The sequence below is a fragment of the Tenebrio molitor genome, chromosome 3 (genome assembly GCF_963966145.1).
Source record: "Tenebrio molitor chromosome 3, icTenMoli1.1, whole genome shotgun sequence".
NCBI lineage: Eukaryota > Metazoa > Arthropoda > Insecta > Coleoptera > Tenebrionidae > Tenebrio > Tenebrio molitor.
The window spans coordinates 12,407,063-12,426,033 of NC_091048.1; the positions used below are offsets into that span (position 1 = coordinate 12,407,063).

At 32.0% G+C, this 18,971-nt stretch overlaps 4 long non-coding RNA genes across 5 annotated transcripts; 2 read left to right on the plus strand and 2 right to left on the minus strand.

Moving 5' to 3' along the window:
- Positions 1–481: 481 nt before the first annotated feature.
- Positions 482–4,162, minus strand: LOC138126066 (uncharacterized). Its single transcript, XR_011157603.1, has 2 exons — positions 1,329–4,162; positions 482–1,276 (listed from the first exon to the last, which is right to left on the minus strand). It is a non-coding gene; the product is annotated as an uncharacterized lncRNA (long non-coding RNA).
- A 1,695-nt stretch (positions 4,163–5,857) lies between these two features.
- Positions 5,858–6,559, plus strand: LOC138126065 (uncharacterized). The gene is made up of 2 exons (XR_011157602.1): positions 5,858–6,234; positions 6,287–6,559. It is a non-coding gene; the product is annotated as an uncharacterized lncRNA (long non-coding RNA).
- A 7,118-nt stretch (positions 6,560–13,677) lies between these two features.
- On the plus strand, positions 13,678–15,054 carry LOC138126064 (uncharacterized). Of its 2 annotated transcripts, XR_011157601.1 has the most exons (4): positions 13,678–13,935; positions 13,986–14,259; positions 14,316–14,705; positions 14,766–15,054. It is a non-coding gene; the product is annotated as an uncharacterized lncRNA (long non-coding RNA). The 2 variants fall into 2 exon arrangements; XR_011157600.1 differs by having other exon boundaries at positions 13,685–13,935; positions 14,316–15,054.
- A 2,859-nt stretch (positions 15,055–17,913) lies between these two features.
- LOC138126068 (uncharacterized) lies at positions 17,914–18,694 on the minus strand. The gene is made up of 2 exons (XR_011157606.1): positions 18,138–18,694; positions 17,914–18,087 (listed from the first exon to the last, which is right to left on the minus strand). It is a non-coding gene; the product is annotated as an uncharacterized lncRNA (long non-coding RNA).
- Positions 18,695–18,971: the final 277 nt, after the last annotated feature.

Consider the following 18,971-nt stretch of genomic DNA (forward strand, 5'->3'; position numbering starts at 1 on the left):
AAATATTAAAGTTTTCCTTAATGATACACATTATCCATATGACAATTTAAATATAAATTTTGTTAACAATCAATATGCTCTCTTATATGAAATGTTTATTAATTTTCAAAATTCTTTTCTTTACAAAGAAAGTGAACCTATTTTTACTCCAAAAGAGTTTAAAGATATTGCACCAATTGCAGTGATTGATTGTTCTAAACAAAACGAAGAATTAAAAAGAAGTGCAGTGGATATTAGAATAGAATTTGAAACAAGTGTAAATATACCTGATAAAACAACTGCTTATTGTTTAATTTTGCATGATAGAATAGCTAAATATATACCAATTAAAAACATAATATCTTTAGTTAGATAGGTTATAAGTAGGTACCCATGTATTTATTTATTTATTTAGTTATTGTTATTATTACTTAGGTAGTATTTAAGATAAATAGTTGTAGCACCTTAATTATGTAAGAAAATTTATAAATAAAAGACAAAAAAATATGAAAAGTGTTTTATTGAATAGATGATAATAATGTTAACAGAGTCAAAGTTTCTTTATAATCCTGGAGCTTTGTTGATGGCCATCTCGCTGAGTCTGGACCGCAAGTCCAACCTAGCTGAGCCTCTGGATCGCTGTTTCCTTTGGATATGTTTTCCTTTACCAATTGTAATATTTGGGAGTGTTTAACATTTTCATGAGGCTTAAATCTATATAAAACATCTTTATTTAATTTCAACGACAAAATCGCTATCTGAAGCTTTTTGTAGTCAGCTATGTATGAAACATTACATACAAATTGATCAATGCATGATACAACAGTTTGATGGTTTTGCAAAATATTCAACAATGGAAATTCCTTTGTGCAAATGTTTTGCAAATTGTGGTTGGACAATAAATCTAACAGATAATAAATATGTGATACATTTTTCTCTAAACCGTGAGCAGTTAACAAGGCATATAATTTCGAATAAGAAAGCAAACTTACATTTTCTTTCCTACAGATATCTACAAATGTGTGTACATACTTATCTAAAAATTTTCTTTTCTGTAACAGTTTTACAAATATTTCAACATTAGCATTTTTTATGTAAAGAGACATTTTTAGAAAAATTTCACTTGGAATAATAAAGTCTTCTCGGTTCATCAGAGTAAAAAGTTTAAGTTTCGTTTGATGAGTGTCTTCATACAGGATCAGGTTATTTAAATGTTTCATATAAATTTTCTGTAGAGCATCTTGGGCTTCGATTTTGATTTGTAACAAAAGATCCATCTTGGAAACACTGGTTAGCACTGCAACAACAATAAAATAAAATTATTTGTGTTGCTAGTTTGTATGCAGTACCTCATTTTGTAGTTGATATCCCTTCCATTATTTACTTATGTACACATATGTACTTTACTCATAATTAATATTTTCTTCTTCTTTTTCTCTGTTAGGTGTCGCTTGATACATATAGCCCCAAGGCTTAGTGTCAGTTGTATCAAAATTAAGAATACGTTTATCATCAAATGGACCTAAGACAATTTTTTTCTGTTTGATAGATGAGACCTTGTGGTTTTTAGATCTTATTAACTTTTGTACTTTTTCTAAAATTGTTTGATCGAACAAACAATTTTTATAATCATTAAATGTGATGGCTTTTATTGAAGATTTTGTAGATCCTTTTGATTTTTTAACTAAATACTCTTGATTTATCGTCATCTACAGTGTAAGCATACATTTTTGATCTTAAACCAACAAATTCTAACATAATTTTACCATTGTTTTCATCTTTCATAAGGCCGGGTACTTTATTGTTTCTTTGTATAATGTTATAAATATTGTTAGTTTCATAATCTGAGGTATCAAAAAGATGAAAATCTTTTTTATCTAATCCCCCATTTGAGTGGAATAAGGAACTTCATTACCGGACGCATTGCATTACTCCACTCAGTGGGACAAGTGAGCTTCATTACCCCACTCAGTGGGATAAGTAAGTCATTATTCCACTGAGTGGTGTAATGAAACTGGCGGAAATAAATTAGATTTACCTTTTTTTTTAAATTCGGGGCGGTCTTAGATAAAATTTTGTACATAACACGTGGGCTAAAGCATATTACAGGAAACTCGTGTGATTACAGATAAACTCGGGCTAACGCCCTCGTCATCTGCAATCTGCTCACTCGAATCCTGTAATATTGCTTTTATCCCACTAATTGTGTAAATAACTATTAATATATTCATATATGTCATAAACTTTAAATTCATAGATTAAACTGTCAGTATCGGTATAAAGTAATTTTGCAGAGTTTTGGAAGGTTTTAATAACATAGTTGTAATGAAAATGATATAAGAAAGTTTTCGAAATATCTAAGATACTAAAACCAACGTATATTGGTTTATTCAGATAAACTTCTAATTTATTCATTTCAACAACAACAATATTTTCATCAAAAATAATGGAGCTATGAAAATTAGGTCTTGAAATTAATGCGCGTAGTCCCCAGCGTCCTCCATCCCATTTCGTTACCAATCGAATGTCTCTATGTTTTCTAACATTCTCCATACATTTACCATAAATAGCATTAATCATTAATTTATAGAAATCTTTTTCAAAATCATTTTTAGACTGTTGCCTGAGTTTGGTATTTAAGTCAATATATTGTTTAAGCCATGGTGATTGTTTGGATTTTAAAACTTTGTGAACTTTAGTTAATTTCATTCCCAGGTCTAAATACATTTTCAAATTTCTATAATGAATAATATAAATTTTTTTTGGAAATAATGTTAAAAGCAGTTTTTTAATTTTGGATGTAGAATTTGGTGGCACCATATGTTCAGGCGCCAATGGTAAATCGCTATGCATATCATGTATGCAAATGGGATAATCTAAATCACATTCAAGTATGTAACCAATTTGAGAAGTATTGGAGGTATATAATATTTGTTGAATGTTAAAATTTTCTAAAAACTCAAATTCGCCATATGGCAAATATTCTGACATTGCTGCACCATATAAATTATTCACGTCAAAATACATTAAGTACTTGCTGTCTAAATTTTGTATAAAATTTTCTCTCATATATTTATTATTTGCTTTTGCATATCTATTTGAACACTGTGATACACCACCTCTTATACCTTTTTCTATAAATAATATTTGATCAATATCCATCAAACGTTCTAATGTTATATTTGTGGTTTTGAGCATAGCATCAAATGTAAGTCCGGGAGTAGTAAAGTAATGTAAAGGATCTAAATCATATGTTTTTTTGCATGTATCACGAAAAGCTTCAAAAACATCTGCAAGTAAAAGAACATCAGTCTTTAAATACAAATCAGCATACTCTCCTATTGTTTTAATATGAAAGCAGTCCCAAACTTTTTTAGCATGATAATAGTCGCTGTCACTAATAGGTTCCTCAGTAAGTTCACTGTAAAATGCTTCTTTACAAGGTTAAACGGTTTCCTCTAAACGTTCAAATGAATCAATGTAATCATAAGGAAATATACCTTTTTTGGTTAATAACAAGAATTCTTCTTCGGTATTACAAAATAATTTTGTTATAAATTTTTGTTCGTTTTGTAAATTTGATGAAAGTTTTCCTAGAGCTTGAGACATAAAACGAAAAGAATCAACAAATCGTAAAGATACATTTGTGCCTGCAACATATTTAGTAAAAGAAATGTATTTTTCTTTATTTATAGGTAGCAATTTGATTGTTCCTTGAGACTGTGTTGATAGTTCTTTAATTATAAAATGAGCATCATATCCACTTAAGTTGTGAAAAACAACAGGAATGTAATGAGCATCTTTATAATTTAAGTTACAAGCTTGATGCGCTAAACCACGAAATTCTCCTGTTTGATGATTATGATCTCGTACTTTCATTTGGTTTGGTTGAAATGTTTGTTTGCAGATGTGACAATTGTCATTGTTGTTGTTGTTGTTGTTGTTGTTGTTATTGTTGTCATTGGTAAAATTATTTTAAGCTGTTCATCACAAAACTGTGAAATTTCTTCCAACTCTTTAACAAACCACTGAATGCAATCTTTACCACGATAAATATTAAAATTAGAGAATGAATCGTTATAAGAGCATTTTAGATAATAGGCTACACTAAATGCAACATGATTTTGATATATTTTAGAATTAGATTTGGTAGAGTAATTATTGTCTGATGCCTTTTCTAAAATACTTTATAAATCTGCGTATATAACAAAGGGAACTTTTTCTTTATAAGAATGATTTTCAAACTGCAAAAATTTCTTTGTTTCATCAGGTAATTTGACACAACATTGATTTGACTTTAGGCAATAACGCAAATGATTTTGGAGTAGATTGTCAGTGGTAAAAGAATTTAAACATCTCTCACAAACAAAACATTTATTATTATGATTTGATAATTGTTTAGATAACAAACGAGATAAATTTTTAATCCACACAAAGTGATAAAGTAAGGACTTTTTAGAAGCAATAGACAAATTTGGTTTAGTATTAATTGGCAACATTAATAAATTGATAACTTTAATATCAGCTTTATGTGTTTGTGAACTTAAAGAACAAGGCAAAATTTTTGAACGCTCAAAACAATATAAGTTAATGGCAATATTGTTATGTTTTTCAAACTTTCTAACATCTTTAATTGTAATTGGAAACATCTTTAAAATGTGGATAAGAAGAAATTCTATTAGCGTTTTTCTTTGCAGGATACAAAGCAGATACAACTGACCATAAAAAACAAAAATTATCATCATTTTCAACATTAATTACTGCATGTTTTTTTTAAATAAAATTTGGTACAGTTACAAACGTTGAAAAACCTATCTTTAATGGATCATACCTGTTAATATTTACTTTAAGCCCTATAACTTCATGAAGAGCCCATCCAGAATCCTTTTCTACAAACTCTTCTAATTTATTCATTAATTTATCGGTAACGTTTTCTTTGTACCACCGTTTTAAATTAGTAGTGTCAATTGGAACATTTTTTGTGCAAAAGCTTTTTATGTCAATTTCACCAGTTTGAGGTTTTATGAAATAAGCGGAGAAAATAACATTCACTTTTATCATAGACTCCTTTAAGATTTTTTTAATTTTAATTGAAAAACACTTAAAAGCTTTAGTGAAAAAAATTAAAGGGTCTTTTATATTTAATGTTGATATAAAACCAGTACGAATTCTTCCATTAAAAGCTGAGTCAATATTTTCCCATTTTACATTAGAGCAATTTCGATTTAAATTAGTTGAAAGTTTTCCTCCCGTTTTCAAAATTAAATTTTGTTTAAGTTTTTTTAATTTTAAACGATAATATTTTAAATATGATAAACTAGATTCTAAAGAATGAAGTGACTCTAAAACATTATTTTTATGCAATTTGTTTTTTATTGCTTTATTAACAATTTTGATTGTATTATTTATATGAATTTGAAATTTATTTAACTCATCTATAGTTTTTAATTTTGACAATTTAATTCATGTATAAAAAATCTCATAAGGCGCTGTGATTTTGTCACTTTGACAGCGGATAAAAGTTTGCCCTAACTTTTATCCGGCAAAAACACTCAGGTAACTTATACCTTTAGTTGCTAGGCATCTAATACCTTTAATACCAAATAAAAAAATTAAATTTGCATTGTTCATTCATTAAATTGTCTCGCCGAATTACACTCGAGGTTTCATTTAGTCAGGAAAAATATTTATTTACAACTCAAACTAATTGCTTGACAATTAGACTCGAAAAATTGGCAGGATAAAATCAACTCCGGCCTACGGCCGTCGTGCTTTTATCGTGCCAATTTTTCTCGTCTAATTGCTAAGCAATACGTTTTCGTTGCAAAAAATATTTTTCCTACTAAATGAAACCTCTTGTGTAATTACAGTCGAGAAATATTCACGTACCACTTTTAAGACTCTTTTACATAAACGTGTGACGGTTTCCATTGAAGTTTAATAAAGAAGCTGCACAAACAATGTCAATATTCAAAAAGATTCTTATTTATAGTGAGATAAAAAGAATAAAATAATGGTGATAACATGTTAATTACCTAAAGTAAAAATAAATTGGGATATATTTTGCCGAAGATAAGCAAAATGTTTCTTTCTTTAAAAGTTGGTGGGAGACAAAAAGAGGGATGTAACAAGAGTGGGGACATTGAAATAAATATGGCAGTAATTGGCTTAGTTTTATACACTTTGATAATTGTCAACTTGCGAGTACTACAACCATGAATTTCCAAAATTTTGATAGTTACAATAATCAAAATGGTAAGTTTTTTTTTAATATAAAACTGTATTTCATATATTTATTATTTTAAAGGAATTGTTCAATGTCCCTACAACCCCTTCCATAAATGCTTGGAGCATCGTTTGTCGATCCACATGTACAAGGCTCATCGTGAGGAGTACATGAAAGACATGGACCGCAAGTGGAAAGAGGGTGCTGCGGAACGGCAAAGATTATGGGAAGAAATGAAGAAGAGACCAAAAATTGTCATCCCTCAAGTAAATTACACTCCCGATGATGAAAATTGGGATGATTGCGATGAAAATAATGTATTTGAGAATAAATAAATAAATGTTTATACTTTTATCTTTGTTATTACATATTATTAAATAACCATATAACACCCCTATTTAAAAAAAAAAAAAAAAAGAGTCCTGACTTTTCAATCCAGCTATGAGACATATCTTAGGAGAACCTACATCAGTAACAAAGTTTAACCCCCGTTTTTGGTCGGGCGGAAATGACTTTAATTTTATACTTTTTGGCACTTAAAACATTTTTATTTTTTTAAATGTTTATGATGGTTGGAGTTAGAAAAATTCATGTTTTTAAATTGTTGCTTTTTTAATTTTTTTTCTTTAAAAAGTGATGTTTTTTTACCAAAAAAAGGCACTTAAAAACATTTTAAATTTTTTTTAATTAAATCTTTGAATTCTCCATAAAAAATGCTACTTGTGGTTTTAATTTCAAATTTTTATCTCAAAATTAAATTAATTTAAGCTAAGGGTAGTTTTTTAAATGTTGTCAGAACCATATCGAGTTGCATATCAAACTTCATCGCTTAAACTCACAAATTTAAATAAAAACTCAAATTCAAAAAATATTGAACGGTGTAGAAAATACAAAATGATCAACCCTAAAATAATTTTGATTTAAATAAATCGATTTTCCATTTCTTTGCGCATGTTTTTTTACATAGATCATTTTTCAATAAAACGAATAGTTTTTGAGATAAACGCTATTAAAGTTTTACAATTTTACTCTTTAATTGTAATTTGAGCTTATGCACGTGAATCAATCAACTTTTAGTTTTTACCATTCGATTTATAACAACTTTTTGCAACTTTTTTTCCTCTATTATTTTGGGCTCCAACGTACCGTTTACGAAATAAATTTTCAAAAAATTTTCTTTAAAATATAATTTGAGGTTTTCGTATCCCACCTCCACCCGGCGGCATGGCAATTTTGCCGGAGTACATACACTATTACGGATAATACTATCAAGTAATAGTGCAGTGCTTATCAACATAATTACCGGCGTCTCGCCTCCACATTTTGACTTTTTTGTGTTTTATGTTCTGTGTCAATGTTAAGGAATTTCCTCACGATGTGACATGAGTATAATAATATACCTTTTTGAATTTCAACCACCAATGTGTTCTCTAAGTCCAAAATTTTTAAATTTTTAAAAAAAGATTGCGGTACTATTCCCGTTGCTGAAATTACAAGTGGTAAAATCGAAATTTTTTCTAAACACCAAAGATTTCTCATAGCAACGGAGAGCTCTAAATATTTATTAATTTTTGTGTTATATGTCTGTGTTATATTGTGTGAATTTAGAACAGCTATATCTAAAAGATATGCTTGCTTTTGTTGTTTATTTAAAATTATAATGTCTGGTCTGTTATGCTTAATATGAATGTCAGTTAAAATTGTTCTATCAAAATATAACTTGTAACTGTCATTTTCCAAACAACTTTCTGGTGTATAACTATAATGTGGTTGTGTATTCTTTAATAAATTGAATTTAACAGCTAAATTCATGTGTATAATTTTAGCGAATATATCGTGACGTTTTTTATATTCGCTTTGAGCCAAAACGGTGCAAGACGAAATGATGTGTTCAATTGTTTCCCCTTCAGTTCCGCAAATCCTACATTTATCAATTATCGATTGTAATATATTTATGATTCTATTAACTTCAATTTTTTTTTCATTTAATTTCAATCGTCTATATGCAGCTTTTTTTCCTTTATTATTTTTGATCTTAAACCACCCTTTCAAATATATTTGCTGTTTGAATTTATATTGTAAATGTAATTTTGTATAGTAAAAAATTACAAATACATATTACGAATAAAAATCAAGAAAAAATTAAACGATTGTTTGTTTTTAATATTTTATTCATGACATTTATAAATATTACATTGGTTGAAGCTTAATTAAAAATTAAAGTTATTTGTTGATTAACAGACAGCATGTCCCAGTTCCTTACTATTTTTAAATATCGTTTACATGAAAATATGCAAACGATTCATCCTAAAATTATTAAAAGCCAACAAAACCAGCTGTAGTCTTTTAATATCCAGTCTGTTGAATATTGAATCAAAAACGTCCACTTTGATATTGATAATCCAAGTCCTGATAGAGCACCAAATTTTGCTGCAAGTTTGTGCCAAAATGTTATCACCAATAAATATCCAATCCAATTGAAAATGTACACAGCCATAAAAGCAAAATAAAAATCAAAATTATTTCCTAATAAACTTTTGCCAATATCGGCATTTAATTCATTTTCAATTGTAAACATTTTATGTTGTCCTGTGTTAATTGGCACATTTTTCTTTCCTTCAATCTCTTCATTTAAGGGTGCATTCATCTTCTTTGGTGCAACTTTTATTGGGGGTTGGTCACATTCAAAATAAATACAAAAGAAATCATTCTGTAATGGCTCTGTACGTCTGTGGGCGGTAACATAAAAAATTATGCTACAAATGAGTAATTAACGTTCTCTCCCACTGTTCATCTACGCGTTATCACATAAGACGTTTCATTCGTTCACTCTTAGCCCCCACCCATTTAGATGTAGACTTAAACGACCAAGGCACATGCAGAAAAATTGTTGGGTTTTTTTGTAAACGTTGCATTTTTTTATTATATAAATCATGATTCTTGTTTATTTCAATTACTAGTTTTCATTTGTTCAATTGTTGGTAATTTCACGAAAAAAAAAATGTCTACTCAAAAAGTGAACATCCTTCAAAATAAAGTTATTAAATGAGGAAACTAACTTTAGTCTACCTTCATTGATTGATTCCGAATCATTGTTGCAAGAGGTAATTTTTTTATTCAAATTTTTCCGACTATTGATAAGTTTATATTTATTAAAATTGTAATTTTTATTAATAATAGAAACTTAATTATTTTCAGATTGGATTTATGGAACAGGTGGACGACAATGAGGAAGCGGAGGCCTTTACCACCCAGCCGCCAACTAGGGGTAAAGGCAAGGGCAAGGGCAAGGGTAAAACAATTACTACACCTCCAGAGGCGTCTCCATGTTCCTCGACTTCCTCACTTTATATGGAGGATGAAAAATCTTCAGTTGATCAAATTCAACAAGAATTTGAAACTAAAGTTAAGCATATGTATCAGGATATTATAAAAATGAATAAAAAAATTGACATAAAAATTCAAAAAATTAACAAATATTTAGTGGTAAAGCAACAATTAGTTAGGAAAAAAAAACAAAATTTAGTAGAATTAGAAAAATTAGAAAAAATAGTAGATAAAATGTGTTTTAGTGTATAGTTTTATGTATAAATAAAAAAGGAAATAAAGAGCTTATATTAATAACATAATTACATAAACATTTTTGTTTTATAATACAAAAATTTCCGATAATATTGCGGAATCTGGAAAAGTGCCCCGAATGCTTGCAGCGTTTCCACGTTGAATGGCAATAAAAAATATACTTTAAAAAAATAAATTTGTTTTATTTTACATTGTTTGTAACCTAAAGTACAGAGAATTTTCAATTAATAGTTATTTACATTACCAGATGCGTAAGTGAACTTTTTTTGCCAAGGAGGTAGTTCAAGACCCGAGGCGACAGCCGAGGGCCGTGAAACCTCCGCGGTGAAAGAAGAAACTTGCGCATCGTGTATTGTATTAAATTTTTCCTACTACGAAGCACCAACATTTTATAATGTTAAAAAAAATAGCAAAAATCGTGCCGTATCGCGACCGTCCTTGGATCTTGGAAGTAAAAACCATAGCAACAGCTTTTACAAACATTTTATTTTTCGTCTTCAAACGGCGTGAATTGTGTAAGTGCGTGTAATCCGTAATAATGTTAGTTTGATAGTTTGCGGTTATTGGTATTTATGCAACAAGTCTTCCCGCAAAATATGGAATGTGACGGAATTGAAAGAGCCGCCGGAATTACGTTAGGCTCATTGTCGCCTGTCAAGTCGGGTGAGCGATATAACCTAACTTTCCAACAATTCATAAATCACAATAAATGTGAATAAGTAGATTAATTTTCCTTTGTTGTATTCAATTGGACTAATTAAACTACATATTATTATAAAATGTGTTGCTGTTTTCCATTTAATGATTTGGGTACCTCAATCGAAATTGTCACAAAATAAAATAAATTCTCCTAGTCGCGTAAGTATTTTACTTTCGTAGCTAGCAACCACACGCAAGATAGGATTCACTTTTGATTACAAGTGTGTTGCTAGGGCAGTAGATGAAACTTTCTAGATACGTAGTAGGAAAAAATTATTATTAAAATATAAAAAAAATCAAACAACACAAGCAGATAATGTGTCTCCTATTTCATGTGATGTTTTGTTGTCATCGCTTTTTATTTCACCCAACACAGCCGGATGCTGTGGCTCTTATTTAACACAGTGTTTTGTTGACATCTTTCTTTATTTTTTGTTTCATTAATTGATTATTTAACACAGGATCGATAATTTTCCTTAATTCACTAATTCGTTTTTGAAATCTTAATCTATCTCTAGCATACATTTCCCAGGCTGATTTTCGAAAGCCATCAGTGTCATCTAAATTATGAATAATAACTTTATCACTAAATTTAACTTTCTTCATTATTGATTGTTTTTTCTATTGTGATTATAGCTCTTGTCATTTAATTAAGATAAAATAATCAAATTTTACGTATCTAATTAATATTTTATTCCCCACTAATAAACAAACAAAACACCACATATTCACTTTTATAAAAGTTTATTTATATTTTAACACTTTGAATTTTTTTATTAATTTCATACATTGCAATTAAATATTTTAAGTTTTTTATTGACTGTATATGTGACAATAATAACAAATTTTTCTTCTTATTCACTACTTTCACATCTTGAACAAATTTCTTCTGATTTTTCATTGTTGTCACCCTTATTCTTCAATGAAAGATATATTTGTTGTTTTGCCAACGTTCCCCCGACTAATCATAAAAATTGTTTTTCCGTCTCTTAACTCCTGGTTGAGAGTTGTAATGGCCTCTTCAGTGAATTGCGATGTAAAACGCTGGGGTAAGGATGTTTTAAAATCCCCACAATCAACCACAACTTGTTTACCAAACCGTGAATCCTCTTTACTAAACCGATTAACTTGAAATTTTTTATTAACTTCCAGCTGGCTTGATTTTACAAACGGCACGAAAAAAGTTGCTTCATTAACACTTTGCAAAAATGAACTCATATTAAAAGTCTTTAGCAAAATATTCTTACTGTTGATATTAAACTGATATCAAACGATAAATCTTCCTTAATTAATACTCCATATCCCCTCCTTGTTAACAAAATAACGCCCACTATTTCTTACGCAATACCCTACCCTCAAACAAAACACTTTTCCAAGTCACAAACAATGCAAATTTTTTATCTTTTATTAGAATTCAACAATTAGATTGAAAATATTTTTTATGATTTACTTACTATAAAATGCAATGCACGCACAGAGATATGAAACTCCATTACCTACCTCAATGTTATGTACATGAACACATACACACAACACCTGTTTGGAAAAATATAGGTCACGCAAAATACCGCTTACTTACATTAATCAAAAACCATGTATTTGATGGAACCAAAACGGATGTAATGATCAGATAATTTACTCTGAATCAAAAACTATGTTTTGACTAAACTACAAACGCAAATTAAAACTAGCGTTTTGATCGCGACATGACTGATACAGTTGAAGGTCACGCAAAACACATGATTCTGAAACTGGCGTTTTGAAGAGATCACGCAAAACACATGATTCAAAAACGTGATTTTTGAGTGAGCCAGAACCAGCACTATATAACTACCGGGTGATCAAAAAGGACTGTTTAAGTTGGCAGTAGAATTAAGAAAATTTTTTAATTCGGTTATTTATAACACTGCACCTGGATATGTTTTGTTGGTTTATTTGACAAATATCTGATATAGGTATATTATCACAGAATAGAATCAATCAGAAGGCAAAGTCGGCAAAATCGCCTTTGATCTCAGTCAGCCAGCGGCAGCCATTATTATAGAGTAGAATATCAGGTCCGCATTTACAACATGTGAGCCCGAGGTTCAGGTCCGGACTCGCATAAATTGTTTTGAGTTATTTGTGCGAAAAGTACATCGAATTACAGCGATAATTTGCACTAGAGCAAAACGGTCGTCAAGAAATTCCCTTAGATACCAGTTCAGTGCAAATGTCATGACTGTCAACGACACACAAAATTACGTTTATTTGTACTTACCATGTAAATTTTTCTCAGGAAATAGTCTGCCAAAATTCCTCTCGTGCATGTAAAATTGTCTCATAATTTCCTCTCGTGCGCTTCGCGCACTCGAGAAAATTAAATTATCGACAATTTGACATGCACTCGGGATATTATTGTGATAGGCGCTTATAAAAAAGTTTTTCCAGAAATGTTACAAAGTACGGAGTCGAATATGAATATAATTAATTCAATTCAAGAAGTATCAAGAATCACACAAATGGAATAGAACGAGGTTTTAATTATTAATAAAAAATAGAAAATAAATAAATAATACTTAACAACGCAATATTTTGTCATCCATATGTGACAATTTCAGTAAAGCATAATTTAGAGTATTTTTTATGTGACAGAAAAATTACGTTCAAAAGTTAATGAAAGTACCTACATAATAGTAGTTTCTTACCTTGCTCGATTATGTTCTTTTGGAAAAGTGAAGAAAGCCAAATTACAGTTGTAGGCTTTGTTTTCACATTTTTTTGCCGTACAAACCATGCCACCTTTGAGCTTACTCATCTTAATATTATTCATGTATCGCCACCCCTGGTAGAAAACCAATTGCGTCAACCGCGGTTATGATACGCTACTGACTTCTACTCTGAACTTATGGCCGCTTCATCTGCGCGGCTTAGATGCGCGGACTTTTCCCGCCCAAGAGAGTTTGTCTTCTGATTGATTCTATTCTGTGATATTATTAACAACGACAAGCCACCAACAACCGGAAGTTACTCCTGTTATACGATTTAAAATACAATCCAGTGTTACCAACTTAAACAGTCCTTCTTGATCACCCCGTACTAACCCCAACTTTTTTCTTCTCTCTCTGATAGATCTTCCCACTACCTAAACGTTGAATAAAAAAAATTGGTACTTTACATAACAAGTTTTTTGAGAAAATGACAGATTTTACTTCAAAAATTTAATACAGACTGTCTATAAAAGAATGTGGGATCGCAGAGGGCTCTGGAATTTGAATTTGCCAACCCCTTTAAATTCGTCAACTACTAACCGCCAAATTGTCAAATATATTCACAAGCTGTCAACACGAAATCAACTTAACCTCATTTACGCTTCGAAGCCCTGTTTTATTGTTTCTTGTGTTCCTGGTCTGCTTATTGTTTAAAAAAACTTTTTTCAAAGCTAGATAACTTCCGGTGGTGTTACAAAGGTATTGTCTTTATCTGTTTTTATAATTTTACAACCTCTCAAATATTTTAGAAGTAATTGGCTAAAATGGTGTTCACACTTGAACAAAATAAGTTCCTTATGATGTCTTAATTACCGCAACGGGCAACGGTGTTAAAAGAGAGTCAGGGAATGGACATACAGCATTCAAGTTTGCAAAGAAGAATTTTTAGCCAAGTACCTGGACCAAAATGTTTTAGAAAAGTCCCACACAGCTCACATACATCGAATTGTTAATCATTTTGTTACTACCGGTAGTGTTGGAGCTAGATAATTTCCGGTGGTGTTACAAAGGTATTGTCTTTAGGTATCTGTTTTTATATTGAAAATCAGAATAATTTTATAACCTCACAAATATTTTAGAAGTAATTGCTAAAATAGTCTTCACACTTGAACAAAATAAGTTTCTTATGATGTCTTATTACTGCAACTGTGTTAAAAGTGATGAGGAATGGACATACAGCGTTCAAGCTTGTAAAGAAGAATTTTTAGCTAAGTACCTGCACCAAAATGTTTTAGAAAAGTTCCTCACAGCTCACATACATCGAATTTTTAATCGTTTTGTTACTACCAATAGTGTTGAAAAGGGGAAATCGTCAGGTCGACCCAAGGTGATGAAAAATATAGTTGAAAATATACGAGATCATTTAGAAGCACATCCGAGAACTTACCTACTAGACTGTCTCATCAAATTGCAGTACATACATGCCATAAAGTTGTTAGAGGAGAACATGCATTTACATCCATACAACTGTACAATAACTGCTCCTTAATGATCCTGAAAGCTGCATAAATTATTGTAATTGGTTTCAGAATAATCTGTTCACCTGACTTTTCTGTGTTCAGCTATGTGAAAAACGAAGTGTATAATTGAGAAATTAATAATTTAAACGAGTTAGTAGAAGACATTACCGTCTGTTGTAACATCAAGAGAGTGAGAAAATATTCAGAGCAAAATGGAGGACACTTCGAACCATTCCTTTAATTTATATTGTTACTTTTTTAACTGAATCACTGATGTTATTCACCTTCTTAAGTGTTTAATAACTACATAATTTGTTGAGAGTGTTGAGACTTATCAATAATGCATTTATTTAATTTTTTTGCAAGCATTAATTTTGTCAAGCTACGCAATAGGCAACTAGTAAAACCAGTTTGTTCTGGGGTTGCACATCGTAGATCAGGCTAATATTATTCGATTTCTGGTGAAAGAGTCGGCACACAATCAAAGCCTACTTGGATGCCACAATCATTTATAGACACTGTATAATTTTTAATGTAAAAATTTTAATTGAGCTCAAACAATAACAAACAGACATCTAAGATTAACAATAAAATTTAATGTGAATGTTGAAATTGTCCCCCGCCAACCATTTGGCACTCACCGATACTTTGTACACAGCGCTCAATGTCAGGGCTTATTTGCTCCATTTCAGCGCGAATTCTCTGCCTTAAATTTTCTAAATTGTTTGGTCTATTAAAATCTTCTATTTTAAATAAACCCATACAAAAGAATTTTTACGTTAAAAATTAAATTAAATTTTTGAAATAAGATTTGTCATTTTCTCAAAAAAATTGTTATGTAAGGTACCAATTTTTTTCATTCGTTGTTTAGCTAGTAAGAAGGGCAATCGGAAAGGGAAGAAAAAAGTGGGGGTTGTCATTTCAAAAAATTGATGATGACGTTATAGCTCAAAAATGAATGATGTCATGAACAAATGAAGCAACTTAAAATAAGCACTATAAGAAATAAAAATTGACCTGTTTCAGCGTTTTCAACAAGTGTCATTGGTTTTGAAATTACGGAATTTATTCCATAAGTAGTTTCCACACTGCATATTAGAATCCATATGCATAAACAGATGCTTATCCTTATGGGCAGATACTTACATCATATAGGCCCGTTTGCATAAAGCGATGTCGAGTCGTTGTTAAAGTCAAGCGATCTGATTGGATGATATTTAACATTTTATTTGAATCAACCAATCAAATGGGCGGATTTCCGACTTGACGCGTTGTTAGCTGACACGATGTTAACTAAGCTTTACAGAGTGTCTATAAAAGAACATATATCCAGAGTCCTGTGGAACTAGAATATATTTGATTTTTGCCGCTTTGTCGCATATTGTGGTACCAAATGGAAAAGCAAAGGTTGTGTAACTTCATTAATGACAGGTTCTTTGATTTTTACAATAATAGTTATTTACACAATTAGTGGGATAAAAGCAATATTACAGGACTCGAGTGTGAAGATTGCAGATGACGAGGGCGTTAGCCCGAGTTCATCTGTAATCACACGAGTTTCCTGTAATATGCTTTAGCCCACGTGTTATGTACAAAATTTTATCTAAGACCGCCCCGAATTAAAAAAAAAAGGTAAATCTTATTTATTTCCGCCAGTTTCATTACACCACTCAGTGGAATAATAACATACTTATCCCACTGAGTGGGGTAATGAAGCTCACTTATCCCACTGAGTGGAGTAATGAAATGCGTCCGGTAATGAAGTTCCTTATTCCACTCAAATGAGTGGGATAAGTGTCATTTATCCCACGGGATTAGATAAAAGCAATTAAACTCGTTCGTGAGGCAGCAATCCATACTCCAACCTTTATAGGATGCCATCGGGTTTTTTTTCTAACAATTTTCTGACAAGTGGAGAGTAGTACATCAGTCTGAAGTGATAACTTCCTAAGGGATTTTTTTTGAGTTTTGTTCCTTTCGTTGGCGTAAATCTTCAACAATTTCGTCATTCACTGGCGGTCTTCTTACAGTTTTACCTTTTTCAATACTTCTAGTTGCCACAAATCTATCCACAATCCTTCTAACATGTGGAATTAAATTTGCTTCCACATGTTATTATCATTTGGAAATTTTCCAAAAAATTCTCCCGTGCAAGCGTTTATTAGAATAAACCCACTCTCCATTCTGCAGGGTACCATTTCGGTAATACGACATCACAATGAAGGTGTTTTGCTCTAGCGATAAAACCATTGTGGTTTACTGAAAAGATTGCTTATTACTTACTGTAAACGTAAAAATAAATGTCGTACCTTCTTACTTCGTAACTTGTTTTTGGTATTCACAGTTCACACTTATGCGGAAAAACGTTTTAGTTTTGATAAAAACTGTTGAAGAAAATCACAAGCAAAACAACTAAAACGCCGAACTCACAATTGAGGCTAACATGTAATTAATAATTTGACATTTGTCATTTGACATCTAATTTGCCGGCTTCAACGGCTTGACATAGTTCGGCCAAAAAAAATATAGAGCCGCACAATTCCACAGCACTCTTGATATATGTTCTTTTATAGACACTTTGTACAACCGGGCCATAAGTTCTTTGATTTTTTGGTATGACAAACAGAGCCTAGTTTAGTGAATTGACTTATAAGTCGAATGAAGTGTGATTTTATAGGGATATGCTTATTTTTGTGAGTAACCTCTCTATTTTATGAATATAGACAGTAGTACAAACTTATCTCTTTATGATTTTCTAAGCATATGCTAATGCTATAATGCATTCATTTTTGTAATGACGAACTAACTGGAACTTTTTTTTTTGTTAATTTTTTTTACAAAATATATGAAAATTCGACAGTTGGCAATGATTTAAAATGTCATATTATTGTCACTGCCAAAATGAATGAATTTCCAAAACGGAGTCAAGCATCATGTCACGGTTCGAAAATTTCATTCCGTTCGTTTTTCGTTTTTTTGCGGATTTGGCCGGAGTGGAAGGCCCATGGGTTCCACTAATGCTTGGGGATGCACCATCGTTACTCGAACACCTCGAAAGTAACTAAACTCTCGCTTGCAGTTAGGCTGAGAGTAATCGCATGTTACCGCGACCGTTTTGTTTGTGTCTTTTTCGTTCCCGATCCCTCATCCTCCCGTTCGCTTGTCGTTGTCGTTAATCCTTTCTACCTTGCCTTCTCTTTTGGTTTTCCTTGTCGGCTTTTCTTCGTTTTCTTTTCGTTTGGCCCCAGCTGAAGAGGCAGCTGGAATCGTGCCCTTATCCTCACAATTTCAGCGGGACGGTAGCTATATACCGTCGGGTTTGTCAGGTCGCGAACCTTGGCCCTTCGCCAGAAAAATTTCGCTCTTTCCTATCTTCTTCTTTCTTCACGGCCTAGAGTTTATCGGAGTTGAGTAGGTCTTCTGAATGTACCGTTCACTTACCTTTCCCTTTTTTTGACACCAACTCCATAAATTCCCTTCACCTTCTCATCCCTGGACATTTTTTTTTCTCCTTCTTTCACGGAACTCTCTTCATCTCTCAAAACACCTGGAGACGGTCTCGATCGACGGTTCTCATCGATGATCGACGGCGTAGGCCTTTTGGTGCCTTTGTTTTGATTTTTCTAACCTATCTCGGTCCCGCTGTCGCGCGTCAAAAATTCGACCACGCACGCACCTGTCGGTTCACGATATTCCTTCTGTCGACAGCTGTTAAGGTCTGTTTTCCTTCACCGAGACTGGTTAGACTTTTTTGGGCAAGGCGATAAGTTCGCGTTTCGATGCCACTCTTCCTCTTTCGCAAAAGTACCGTGACTGGGTGAACTTCGTGGCAGCGTTTTCTTGTGTATCGCACCGATTTTCGGGATTTTCACGAAGTCTCCCGTGCCCATCAGAAGAGTTGCGTGGTTCTCCGTTTCGTGCTGGATAGCGTACCTTTTGGAACCCCAACTCTATCGGAATTTCCGGATCTTGGGAGTCACGGACTTTTTTTGGCTTTTCGTCGCCCAAAAAAAAAAAAAAAAAAAAGACCTCACGCCGACTGAGGTCTTTTAAGCGGATCTCTTACGAGGACCTTTTGCCGGACCCGTTCCAGCGGATCCGTCGAGTTTCCTGTTTTTCTGGCCTTCTTTTTTTCATCTCCACCGGAATCAGCAGCGGCCTCAACGGCAGCAGGACCGCCGAGCCGCGAACCCCGCAGGACGCCGAAGGACGACGCAGGAGGCTCAGGTCAGATCGTTTCCGAATATCATATCGCGCCTACAGGAACAGAGCCTC